Here is a 14,531-nt window from a genome sequence, read left to right on the forward strand (position 1 = left end):
CATTGCTGTTTGATAGACTGAAACACATATCACTCTACAGCATTTGATCCCAATTGTACAGTGGCATAAGTGTGTCATTAGATTTGGTAGTCACAAGCTGACAAGAATGAGCTGCAGGACTGAGACAGTTCAAGATTTCATTCATGCACCTCGACAGCAGCCCTGAATGCAGATAGCAAGAAAGGCAGAGTTGCAGAAGAAATTTGACACTTTCATGAAGTCCTGGAATACATTGAAAGATCATCATGATGATCTGAAGACTTTACAATCAACATTTGCCAGAATTAAAGAGAATTCATCAAACCATCTTACTTCAAGATTGTTTAATGATGACAAAACAGTCTCCTATGATGCAGTTACTGTTGGCATTGCAATCTATCCAGAATGACTTTCTGTCAGACGCAGCAGCTTTGTGTTTGTCTACAAATAGCTTATCTATAAGCTTTCTCAAAAAGCGTCACCTGGGGTTGCAGTTGTATCCTGAAGTGCAACTGCAACACCTCAATTGCAAACAGGTTATACCAGTGCCAGATTTGACAAGTACTCTTAAATTCTCACAGATAAGTACAAAATTTGGGCATGGCAGAGAAAGACACTATGACATGTACCAAATTGAAACACAGGTTGTTGATGAGTGTGTACTGAGCAAGCCAGTGATCAAAATTGGATCAAGTTTTCCATTGATAAACTTTGCTGGTGAATCATTGCATAAAACAGATGAATTGTTTGAAAGTGTTTCAAGGACTGTTGGTCATGATCCTGTTGACAAAGATTTGAAGAATTCCATTCTTCAAGTGAAAGAAAAAGTCCATCAAATATGCAAATACTTTTAGATTATTTGCAAATGACATTTAGTTTACTGAACAGAACCCCAGTATCTGGCAGTGACAAAAGTCAGTACTTGAGTGAATTCCTACAAACATGGCAGTCCTTGTTCCCAAACAGAGTAAAGGAAGTGGATGGATTATGTAGTAGAATTAGACTATGTCAAATCATTTCTGTGTATGAATTCACAGAAGATATTGTGGCTGATGTCATTTTTGATGGCCTCGAAGAAAAATACAGGAGTGAACTACCGGAAGAATGTTTAAAGCAGTTGAGTGCATTGGTCAAGTGCTCTGGTTTCAAATTTCAAGAAGCATTAATGTCTGCTTTGAAGAAGATTGTATTTCGGTATATCCAGTCAGGATTTGCCAGCCAAGATGAGCAACTGGCGCCCTTTGCTCATGGAGAAAACTCTGTGGCCGAGGGGAGTTTATGAAGATGCAGTTGCTAAAAGTAGAAATGCAGATGCTGGACTACTTCATGATGCAAACTGCATTGAACACATTCACTGTACCATTGTCTTCATCGCTGAAAGTGTTCAGGTAAGTACAAGTGCAACACTGATTTAATATGTTATTGCCTTAAGTTTTCTTAGTTGACGTTATCTAATATTCTTTAAGGAAGGAAATGCCTGTATTTCGATAGGATAACTTCAAAACTGTCTCTGTGGTGATTTCAGTCAGTGGTCTTCTTAATGAATTTTTGAGTTACAGTTGTCCATTTGCCTGTCTATTCAACATAATCCTCAGTCGAGTCAAAATATGCCTGCCTGCAATATCAGATCAATGGGATACGTTTATACATGCTCCATGAATGGAGACCAGCCTCATGGAGACGAGTATGCTCCAGTGAAAATGTTAACACCAGTGGCATTTTTCAAGTCACATCTGTGTAGTGGCAGGCACAAAGTGATGATGTCTTGCTGCCCATGACTGCACATCCTCTGTCCATTCACCATGATGCCAAATATTTATAAGCCAGGGTTATATGTCTATTTTGAATACATATTGCAAAATAAACAACAAGAGAAACATGTAAGGGAGTGCACATAAGCAAAGATGAAACATATTCATGTGATTGCCATTTTGGGGGTTATCACATAACAAAATCACAGACAATGATATAAAACAGTGATTTTGAAATGCTTACCCCAACCAGAAATACTATTAATATTTTCAAGTTTGTTCTCCTCAGCTCCATCACTGACATTGTGTATGGTTTTAATAAACTCCTTCCATGTGAAAATTTCTTGTGTCGATCAAGCTCTAATCTTTTTTATCACAATATGTCAGATTTTGAGTCCACCTATACTACTTCAACTTACAAATATGCTGTTAACACGTCATATTTAGATCACTTGTCATATAACCTACAGTTTAATTTTGCAAAGGGTTATTAATTAGTACATGATAGTTGTTATTTATTACACTTACAACTGTCTTGAGGTATGAAATCAAATTTCATTCTGTGTTACCAGGAACTGAAAATGAAGGAGGAGAAGAGATCATCACGGTTTTATCCTGTACCAAAGCAGATGGAGAAGAAACAACAACGTAAGAAAGTGCGCTTTCGGAAGAAGTAATAAAGACTGGTAAAATCCTACCTTTGACAATCTTACTGGAAAACAAGGATAAGTTGGACCGGCACAGAGAACACATTTACAAGTAGTAGGTGGTGCACGGCAATGAGCAAACCCATTTGGTTTGTGAAAGGTAGTGCAGATGTAGGTTAGTGCACGTGCAGTGCATGAGGATGAAATTGATTCCACGCGTAGCTGGACACACCTTGCTCATAAGACTCTCACGTGGTCGGTGTAACAAGTCGGACAACCTGGGGCCCCTTCACTCACAATGGCAAGCGCCAGTTGGCGGCACTCATACATGCTGATACAGGTCAATTGTAAGGTCGGTTCTCAACTTATCCTTGTTTGCCAGTATGTTGTTATCTAACTAATCTCATATCATTTTGAATTATCAAATGACACTATTTGCATTAAAACTCCTTTTATTACAATTTTTAATTCTGGATGATAATTATCCCTCGCAACACGTTTTGTGGGGGGTATTAAAATGTACCTGTCCGTTCGTCTGTGCACATTTGTCTTTTCCGGAGCATAACTCTAAAACCGTTCACTATTTCTTCACCAAACTTGGCACATAGATAGATCTGGTGGTCTGCTGGTGCCTTTTGGTAGTTTTGGATTTCTGAATAAAATATTTTGTGCGTTTCCATGGCAACAAGTTTGACTTAGACTGAAATCGGTGGTAGTGCTCTTTTCCGGAGCAGACCTCTAAAACCTTTCAATGTTTCTTCACCAAACTTGGTACATAGATAGATCTGGTGGTGAACTGGTGCCTTTTGGTAGTTTTGGATTTCTGAATCAAATAGTTTTGGCGTTTCCATGGCAACAAGTTTGACTTAAACTGAAATTGGTGATAGTGCTCTTTTCCGGAGCAGAACTTAAAAACCGTTCACTGTTTCATCACCAAATTTCAAGCATATGTAGGTCTAGTGGTGAACTGGTGCCTTTGGTAGTTGTGGATTTCTGAATAATTTTTTTTTTTTGTGGCGTTTCCATGGCAACAATTTTGGCTTCAACTGAATTTGATGGTAGTGCTCCTTTCTGGAGCAGAACTTTGAAACCTCTCAGTACTCTCCTTCCACTTTTCTATATACACGCCAAAACATTTGACATAATCATAACTTGTAGACATATTCATGAAGAGTATTTTGCCATTGCGGGGGATATTGATGACTTTGTCTTCTTGTTTGATGTGCTTGTGGTTGATTTAGAAGATAAAGCTACTCTGTTTTTAATTTTGCGGTCCTTTATCGTTGATTCAAGTTCGCTAAATGTAATTTAAAAACCCAAACCCAGGTTTATATTCAGTCATCTTTTTAACACTCTAAAACCATTTGAGCAGAAACCAAAAGAGGTTTAGAATATTAAGGATAAAGGCGCCTTTCCCTATGAAGTGATAAATGAAACTTAAATTTGATCTGGATTTTTGATATTTGCTTTGGCAAAAATAATAGTACACGTATATAGTATACACGTATATAGTACACAACTTGTGCTCAATGTGCATTACATGCACTTCGTCAAATGATGACACTGACTTAGGTTGTTTTTATCCCAAATTAAACCGTTGCGGCTATCATGCAATTCATAACATTATGAAATGGTTCTGTTTCATATACTATTTTACCATAAACATGTTTTGTGTTTTGAAGTTTTAGGTCTTCTGAGAGAAAGTCAAATGAGCTTATGTCGTTACTTATTTATTTATCAATTGTCATTGTTTTAAACATCTTCACCTCAGAAAGGGCCATTCAGTTTCCAATCTTTCTGTCATCTTGAAAGTTCTGTTTATTCACAGAGGGGAATGTTTATCACCCGATGCATCTTACAGAGCCTGATTGCTTAAGCAAGTAATTATTCATTTTGAAGATAGTGATGATTTGATGGCTGCATTGCAGTTTGCTGACACTTTAGGGTACTGTGACGCATGATATGCTGCCCAATGTCTGTTTAGAGCCTATTCTTAGTACATTCACCTGCCTCAGATTTTCTAGGTTTAGGTAAAGTGATGGTTTGGTCCACAACATGCACACATAATTATCAAGAGTCTAAAATACAAATTCAGGTGAGCAACAGCACCTTGTGGCTCTATTCTATTACTTGTCTTTTGGTTAATGCTTTTTTTGAAAGGTCATTTTGTTTCTTTTAGGTTCACAGAAACTGAAGACAAAGGATAGAAGACAGGTGTTTGTGCATGAAATGAGTTGAATAACTTATGAAAAGAAATTGGAGCTATGTTTGTAATGAGGTACATCTTCATCATAGACTGAGTTTGAGTGTGTTATAATTTGTTTTATGATTAATGCATCTATAGCATTACTTATGTATATTACATGTATTACTTATGCATATCATGTTTCATTTCTCTATGTACTTATATTACTATTGGTAATGAAACTTGAAACCTAAAATGATAGAGGTATTTGGTGTCTATGTTGTTTGTAATTAACTGAACTGTATGTAATATGCTTATGTTTGTGCAGTTTTGTTCTGACTAATATTGACCCTCTTGCAGAGGCCAAATTGGGCCCTCAGTTATTTGAACCTGTTGTTTATTATAGCCAACCAATCCCCACATGTCTTTGCTGATCCAAACTAGTTTATTGATGTCTTCAGTCTTGTCCCGTAGATATGGACTACTTTAATTGGATATATATTTTTCAATTACATATCTGGACAAGAAACCATTTTTAAGTTTTTCACCTGCATTTAAATTTTTTAAAGCTCTGATACACCAACATGCAGTCATGCATGTATGTGCCAACTTGAAAATTTTATTGATACCAGCAACAAAACAAAGAAACTACTGATATTGCCTTATCAGTATTCCGTAAATATGGAAATAATGTTCTGGTTTCTTAAAAATATGCCACATGTCATGACCTTGAACAAATCTATTGATGTTGATATGCACCTAAAACTCTTGTACACTGGTATCCTACAGATATATCCTTTCCTATGTGACCTGCTCATATATTATTCATAAATGACTTAAGTTTACATGGCCTTGAAAAAATATTATTGATGTAAATATGAACCTGAAAGATTTGTATCTTGGAAGTAAACCTATTGTTAATGATATTGTTGATTTCAAGATGGACCTGATACACCACTATCACACAAATATTGCTATATATTGAAGTGACCTAGACAACATATTATCACTTTACAGCACCTTGTCAAAATATTATTGATGTAAATATGGACCTAATAGAGTAGTATTTTACAAAATGAATCCTGTCTTGATATAACTCTGATGAAATAGTATTGATGTAGATATGTCCTTGATATACTTGTATGTTTTAGACTTAATGTATCCTGAGCTTTCCATGGTGTAAATATGGACCTGATACACAAGTAGCATGCAAGTATACCCTAAATCTTTGTTGAAATATCATTGATGTAAATATGGACCTACTACACCAGTATGTTAGAAATAAACCCACTGTTGATGTTACCAAAAGAGAAAGATGATTATGTAAATATGGACTTGATACACTTGTATCTTTCAAATACACTTGTATCCTGAGTTTTCCTTGGTATAAATATGGACCTGATGCAGAAGTATCGTAGAATTAAACCCAATGTTGGTGTAACCTTAAAAGAAAGATGATTATGTAAATATGGACTTTATACACTTGTATCTTTCAAATACACTGTGTCCTGAGTTTTCCTTGGTATAAATATGGACCTGATGCAGAAGTATCCTAGAATTAAACCCAATGTTGGTGTAGCCTAAAGAAAGGATGAAGATGTAAATATGGACTTGATAGATTTGTATGTTTCAATTAGACACTATCCTGAGTTTTCCTTGATGTACGATGGACGTAATACACCAGTATATTAGAAGTAAACCCAATGTTGGTGTAACCTGAAAAGAAAGATGATTATGTAAATATGGACCTGATACACTAGTATGTTTCAAACTTACTGTATCCTGAGTTGTCCTTGGTGTAAATATGTACCTGATACAGTTGTATCCTAGAATTAAACCCAATGTTCTTGTAACCTAAATTATGAATTATGATGTAAATATGGACTTAATACATTAGTGTCTTTCAAACACACTGTATCCTGAGTTTTCTTTGATGTAAATATGGACCTGATACACTAGTTTCTTAGAAATAAACCCAATGTTGTAACCTTACATATATGGATTATGATGTAAATGTGGACGGATACACTAGTATCACTCAATTAGACTGTATCCTGAGTTTTCATTGATGTGAATATGGACCTAATACACCAGTATATTAGAAACCTGTAACCTGAAAAGAAAGATGATTACTGGTATGTAATAAGAGGCTTGATACACCAGTATCTTTCAAACTTACTGTATCCTTAGTTTTCCTTGGTGTAAATGTGGACCTGATAACCAGTATCACTCAAATAGACCATATACTGAGTTGTCTTTGATGTAAATATGGACCTGATACAGTAGTATCCCGGAATGAAACCCAATGCTGTTGTAACCTTAAAAGATTGGTTATGATGTAAATATGGACTTGATACACTAGTATATTTCAAATACACTGTATCCTGAGCTTTTCTTGATGTAAATATGGACCTGATGCACCAGTATAATACAGATATATCCTTTGCATGTATGACCAACTCAAATATTATTCAAATATACTAAGCTGATGTGTCCTTGCTAAAATATTATTGATGTAAATATGACCCTGAAAGATTTGTATCTTGTGAGTAAACCCAATGATGATATAACCGTGATGAAATATTATCACTTATTATGTTCTTGTCAAAGTATTACTAATTTAGATATGGACCTGATACAGTAGTATCTTAGAAATAAACCCCATGTATGTGTAACCTAAAGAAAAGAATTCTGATGTTAATATGCACTTCATACAGTAGTATCTTTCAAATACACTGTATACTGAGTTTTCCTTGGTGTAAATATGGGCTTTCTACACCAGTATCACTCAAATAGACTATATCTTGTGTATTCTTTGATGTAAATATGGACCTGATACAGTTGTATCTTAGTAGTATCTTAGAAATAAACCCACTGTTGTAACCTAACAAAAAGGGATTTTGATGTACAGATGGACCTAATACAACAGTATCGTAGAATTAAACCCAATGTTGGTGTAACCTGAAAAGAAAGATGATTATGTAAATATGGACTTGATACACTTGTATCTTTCAAATACACTGTGTCCAGAGTTTTCCTTGGTATAAATATGGACCTGATGCAGAAGTATCCTAGAATTAAACCCAATGTTGGTGTAGCCTAAAGAAAAGGATGAAGATGTAAATATGGACTTGATACACTAGCATCTTTTAAACACACTGTACACTGAGTTGTCCTTGATGTAAATATTGACTTGATACACTAGTATCTTTTAAACACACTGTATCCTGAGTTGTCCTTGGTTAAAATATGGACCTGATGCAGAAGTATCCTAGAATTAAACCCAATGTTGGTGTAGCCTAAAAGAAAGGATGAAGATGTAAATATGGACTTGATAGATTTGTATGTTTCAATTAGACACTATCCTGAGTTTTCCTTGATGTAATGTATGGACGTAATACACCAGTATATAAGAAGTAAACCCAATGTGGGTGTAACCTGAAAAGAAAGATGATTATGTAAATATGGACCTAGTGGATATGATATGGATACACTAGTATGTTTCAAACTTACTGTATCCTGAGTGTTCTTTCATGTAAATATGTACCCGATACAGTAGTATCCTACAATTAAACCCAATGTTGTAGCTTAAGAAAATGGATTATGATGTAAATATGGACTTGATACACTAGTATCTTTCAAACACACTGTATCCTGAACTTTTCTTCATGTAAATATGGACCTAATGCACCAGTATTTAATACAGATATATCCTTTGCATGTATGACCAACTCAAATATTATTCAGCAATACTGACCTGATGTGTCCTTGCTAAAATATTATTGATGTAAATATGACCCTGAAAGATTTGTGTCTTGTGAGCAAACCCAATGATGATATAACCTTGATGAAATATTATCACTTATTATGTTCTTGTCAAAATATTACTAATTAAGTATGGACCTGACACAGTAGTATCTTAGAAATGAACCTGATGTATGTGTAACCTAAAGAAAAGAATTGTGATGTAAATATGGACTTGATACAGTAGTATCTTTCAAATACAATGTATACCGAGTTTTCCTTGATGTAAATATGGACCTGATACAGTAGTATCTCTCAAATATTGTATCTTGTGTATTCTTTGATGTAAATATGGACCTGATACTGTAGTATCCTAAAATGAAACCCAATGCTGTTGTAACCTTAAATGATTGATTATGATGTAAATATGGACCTGATACACTAGTTTCCTTCAAATACTTTGTCTCCTGAACTTTCCTTGATGTAAATATGGACCCGGATACACCAGTATATAATACAGATATATCCTTTGCATGTATGACCAACTCAAATATTATTCAAACAATACTAAGCTGATGTGTCCTTGCTAAAATATTATTGATGTAAATATGACCCTGAAAGATTTGTATGTTGTGAGTAAACCCAATGATGATGTAACCTTGATGAAATATTATCACTTATTATGATCTTGTCAAAATATTACTAATGAAGATCTGGATCTGATACAGTAGTATCTTAGAAATAAACCCAATGTAGGTGTAACCAAGCAAAAATGATTATGATGTAAATATGGACCTGATGCATGTGCATGCAAGTAGCATGCAAATATATATACCCAAAAACATTGATGAAATATCATTGACGTATTATATGGACCTAATAACCAGTATCTTAGAAATAAACCCACTCTTGGTGTAACCTAAAGAGAAAGATGATTATGTAAATATGGACTTGATACTCTGTTATGTTTCAAATACACTGTGTCCTGAGTTTTCCTTGGTGTAAATATGGACCAGGACACTAAATTAAACCCAATGTTGATGTTACCTAAAGAAAAGGATTATGATGTAAGTATGGCTTTGATAGATTTGTATATTTCAATTAGACTGTATCCTGAGTGTTTCTTGATGTAACGTGATGGACGTAATACTCCAGTATATTAGAAGTAAACCCAATGTTGGTGTAACTTGAAAAGAAAGATGATTATGTAAATATGGACTTGATACACTTGTATCTTTCAAACACACTGTATCCTGAACTTTCTTGATGTAAATATGGACCTGATACAGTAGTATCTTAGAAATACACCCACTGTTGTAACCTAACAAAATGGATTATGATGTAAATGTGGACGTGATACACTAGTATCACTCCAATAGACTGTATCCTGAGCTTTTTGTTGATGTAAATATGGACTTGATACACTAGTATCACTCAAATAGACTGTATCCTGAGCATTTCTTGATGTAAACCTAAGACACTTTGATGAAATATCATTGATGTAACTATGGACCCTAAGACACCAGTATTTTAGATAATACAGATATTATCATTTGCATGTATGACCAACTCAAATATTATTCCAACAATACTCAGCTGATATGAAATAAACCCAATGTTGGTGTAACCTAAAGAGAAATGATTGTGTGAATATGGACCTGATACAGTAGTATCTTTCACATACACTGTATACTGAGTTTTCCTTGGTGTAAATAAGGACCTGATAGTAGTATCACTCAAATCTGCCTTGATGATATATCATTCATCTAGATATTGACCTGATACAGAAGTATCTTAGACATACAACTACTCCTTATTGTTTTCCAGGTTTCTTCACAAGGTATCTATTACACTGTGGGTGAAATTATGGGAATAAATAAAGGAACACTTGTACTTTCATGTGTTACCTTATTCGTTTCCATGACTATAGATATTGATTAGGTACCTGTGTTGATAAACTAGTATAGGAATATGCAACTCTTTTATTTATGAGTTTGTGCTATATTTAGATATGTATTTAGATAACTAACTTGTTACTAAACTGCACATGTACTTACGACTGAAAGCAATGTTTTCTTTGTAAAATACTGTTTTGTGATAAGATGTGCCTCCATTATGAACATGGGAATGTCATATTAGGATGTATGGTGTTACCTAATAGCTGATACATGAGTTGGAAGTTAGCAACTCACAATAGTGATGTCATTTGACACATACAAATATGTATGTTGCAGTTTTTCATTTCTTTAGGTTTGCTTCTATTACTTCTTGCTTCTTTGTTGATTTTAAAAGTAATCACAGTGAATGTTTATACTCGCTACAGAACTATGCAAATCTAATTAGTCGAGAGAATTTTGATATTTGTGTTTCTTGTAGACCTAATTCAGATATTGCTGTGTAAAAATTACAAATTTACATGTTGATGTTTAATCAGTTCAAATATTTTTTTTAATTGATCATACTTAGTATGCTTTGTATTAGTTGATTAGCATTCATTGATGTCTCAATAGTTGAAAACAATCAGTTTTTTGTATTTATATCTTACTTTACAAATGTGAAATCTACATTTTCTTGTAATAGAACACATAGGATTATATTGAAAGCCTTTTTCCTTATTTCATTTTGAACTGCACCTTGAATGCTGTATCGTCATGTCAAACATTTGGGTGAATTAAAAGATCTAGAAAACATAGTATTATTGCATTGTACCATTATATACTGGGCAAAATAAGTTAGGGATATTGGTATTTTTATGATTGATATTTTATCAGTGTGTCAGTGAATAAATAGATCATTATTCATAATGTCAAAATTTACATATATCCCTAACTATTTTTGTCCAGTATATTTTAAGATTAACAGGTACAGTATAACATTTACCGTATTTACTTTTCTGTATATTGTGAAGAAAATGACTGACAAGTAATCATATCATCTGTGCTTGAATTAGATGTGTATTATTATCCCCCTACACGCGCTTAGCTAAACGGGGATATAGTATTAGGCTCTGTTCGATCGGTCCAACTCCGTAGGAATTGGAATATCTTAAGAAATGTTCACTAGATTCTTTTCATATTTGGTACCTAGGTTCATCACAGTATAAGAAAGGTCCAAGTCAGGTTTGGTCACAAGGGGACTTTAACGTTTTACCTGCATGTTAAGCTGTCTCAAGAACCGTTCTCTGGATTTTCTTCATATTTGCAACCAAGCTTCATCTAGGGGAGGCGGAGGGCCCAGTCAATTTTGGTGACCTTCACTTAATTTTAAAGGTCACAGAGACACTTTGAAGATTTCAGTATATTAACGATGCAGGTTATGCTTGTCAGCGAGATACCTCAAGAACCATTCACTGGAATTTCTTCATATTTGACACCAAGCTTCATCTAGGGGAGGCGGAGGGCCCAGTCAATTTTGGTGACCTTCACTTAATTTTAAAGGTCACAGAGACACTTTGAAGATTTCAGCATGTTAACCTGAATTGTCAGCAAGATATTTCAAGAACGTTTCACTGGATTTTCTTCAAACATTTTCAAAACTTCCCTTAAATGTTTTTCAATAAGCAATTTCTTCAGTACTATTTTTGCATATTTCATACACTATGACATTCACGTCAAGGTCAAAGTCAGTCTTGAAAATATGTGTGTGTTTGAACACCTAAAGAGCAAGATATCAAGAGAGGTTGACTGGTCATGTTTTTGTTGACATTTGACTTAAACTTTAATTACTTTATCAGTTTGATAATTTGCGGCGGGGGATTATGTCACCTTAGTGACAATGCTTGTGTTTATTTTGTCTTGGCTGTACAATAGAAAATATGATAAATGGACATTTTGACTTTCCTATAAAGTTAATCAGTGCTGGTTTGACCGTGCAAAGTTAATTCCAGGTCTTTCAGTAATAAGTGAACATGTGATGCTGGTTTTGATTTTTGTATTTTGGACAATAAGGTCATTTTCATAACAGTCAATCAGTGATTGAAATTTAATCAGTACACTAGTATGCAGCTGTGGTTTGGTGTATATACCAACCAGTAAAAATGAACAGCAAAAAAAGTTTCAAAATAACTATCTACAAAATTCAAAGGCTAACACAAGAAGACATCAAAGATAAATTGTTTTGATCACTGACATATATGGAACTTTTTTGGCTGGCCTTTTCAAACGTCCTTAAGTGAATATATACTGATTTTAGGTGGACGGTCAAGGTTTTGATGTACATAATGCTTAAAAATTAAATACATTTAATCACTTCTGATATGTTTATGTATCACTTGGGGTTGGACTTCTCCATACTGGACCTTAGTTCTGACATGTGACATTTGATATGTATTCTTTGAACATAGTTAAAATTCAGTTTCATTAAAATCAGATCTTATATAATAAGTTCTTGCAACCTACAAAAAAGGATCTGAAGACATCCACATCATGTATCATGTCCGAATGGCCTTCCATCCAAACAAACAGAGAATCACTTGCCAGATGAGGTTGATTCAACATTGAAAAGGCTATGCAGCCTATTCTAAATCACATTTACGAGATGTATAACTGATCCATCAGAATTATCATTTCTCTCTCTTTCTCGCTTTTGGGTGAAAATATTTTTCAACTAGTGCAGTATTGAGAAAGCAGCTTTCTGATTGGAGTCTTAAGGTAAAACTAATAAATATGTGGACCTGTGTAATGCTAAAATGTAACATAGATTGTAGGAGCATGTTTCAACCCTTATTGATCAGCTGTTATTTCGATTTGATATTTTGCCTTTACTTTTGCTTCTGTATTGCTTTGGAGTATTCGTTCTTAATAAACATTCATTAGAACAATTTCTTTCTTTTTTGTCATTGGGATAGCCTAGTGATTAAAGCGTTTGCTCGTAATGCTGAAGACCTGGGTTCGAATCCCACATGGGTACAATTGTGAAGTTCATTTCTGGTGTCCCCCCAGCGTGATATTGCTGGAATATTTCTAAATGCGGCATAAAACTAAACTCACTCATTTCTTTTCATTGACCTGCAGAGTTGACCAAAACAAAGATCTGCTCTGGTGTGCAATAATCCAGACTTACTAAGTTGGGAGTACTTAAATCTCCAATTTACCACTCACACCAATACATACCATGGTCTTACCCTGACAACACTGGGCTACACTGAATCAAATTCTGTAAAAGAATCATTATGGGATAACCAATTTGAGATTAAAGAACAGGCCGAATCCATCTCACCAGAGGCACATAACGTGTCAGTAAATATATACAGCCACATTAAGAAACTGTGCACACAGAAAATATAAATATAGGCACACAGCGTCTTTATACGTAACACAGCAAGTATTGGAGACAATCAAACGCTCATGCACGTGCCAGGCGACGTGACGTAATTGATGGTGGCCTATGGACTTGCAATGTGTTACTGCAAGTGCAGCCTGTGCAGCTGCACACATGTGAAACTCAGAAATTGCTGTCACTGTCGAAAGCTTGATCTTTGGTCATTCAAACGTTCACAAATTCACAGGAGAAGTCACATGCACATCATGCCAAGATAACATCTGCTCAACAACATGAAGCCATTGGAATGGTTGGAGCAGGAATGAGCCAACAACAGGTGGCTGCACATTTTCAGTGCCATCGTAACACAATATCTGCATTGGTCAGGCGTTATCGAAACACTAATGATTTTGCCAACCACCCACGTTCTGGTCTTCAATGCTCGTTTGGTAGCCTCTAGGCGTCGTCGATGCACTGCTGTGCTTTACGCACATCATGGTCATACCCGTTATTGACTTTGTGACTTAGTCCCTACAAACAGGGAGAATAGAAGACTGTAGACTATCCCTGCTCCAAATGAATTTTATCAGCATATACTCTATACTGGCATTACTGTGTTCTCTATTTCAGTATAGGCTTACAAGGATTTCATGAAATCCCTGAGGTAATATTTCAGTAATTTTATGAAATCCCTTGACATTTTAGGGAATACATGAAATCCCTGGGGGTCACAGTGATTTCCCGAAATCACTGACTCTTTAGGGATTATGTGAAATCCCTGGTTTCACACATTCCCTGTAACATATACATATTGCTAACCTATTGTAAAATTTACTATCAATACATTTCATAAGCTTATCTACTTTTTAAAATAAGTAGTTTTATATAACAAAATTGGAAGAAAAAATAGTTTATAGTCATAGTTGTATGCTGATAATGAAGAAATTGGGAACATATTACAACCGT

At 34.8% G+C, this 14,531-nt stretch overlaps 1 long non-coding RNA gene across 1 annotated transcript; it reads left to right on the top strand.

Annotated features, from left to right (window-relative positions):
* The first annotated feature begins 1,229 nt into the window (after window positions 1–1,229).
* On the top strand, window positions 1,230–4,931 carry LOC124275660. The gene is made up of 3 exons (XR_006898331.1): window positions 1,230–1,367; window positions 2,303–2,416; window positions 4,557–4,931. It is a non-coding gene; the product is annotated as an uncharacterized LOC124275660 (long non-coding RNA).
* Window positions 4,932–14,531: the final 9,600 nt, after the last annotated feature.

This window comes from Haliotis rubra, unplaced genomic scaffold, assembly GCF_003918875.1.
Source record: "Haliotis rubra isolate DU_JTF1 unplaced genomic scaffold, ASM391887v1 Scf2001, whole genome shotgun sequence".
In the NCBI taxonomy this organism is placed as follows: Eukaryota; Metazoa; Mollusca; class Gastropoda; order Lepetellida; family Haliotidae; genus Haliotis; species Haliotis rubra.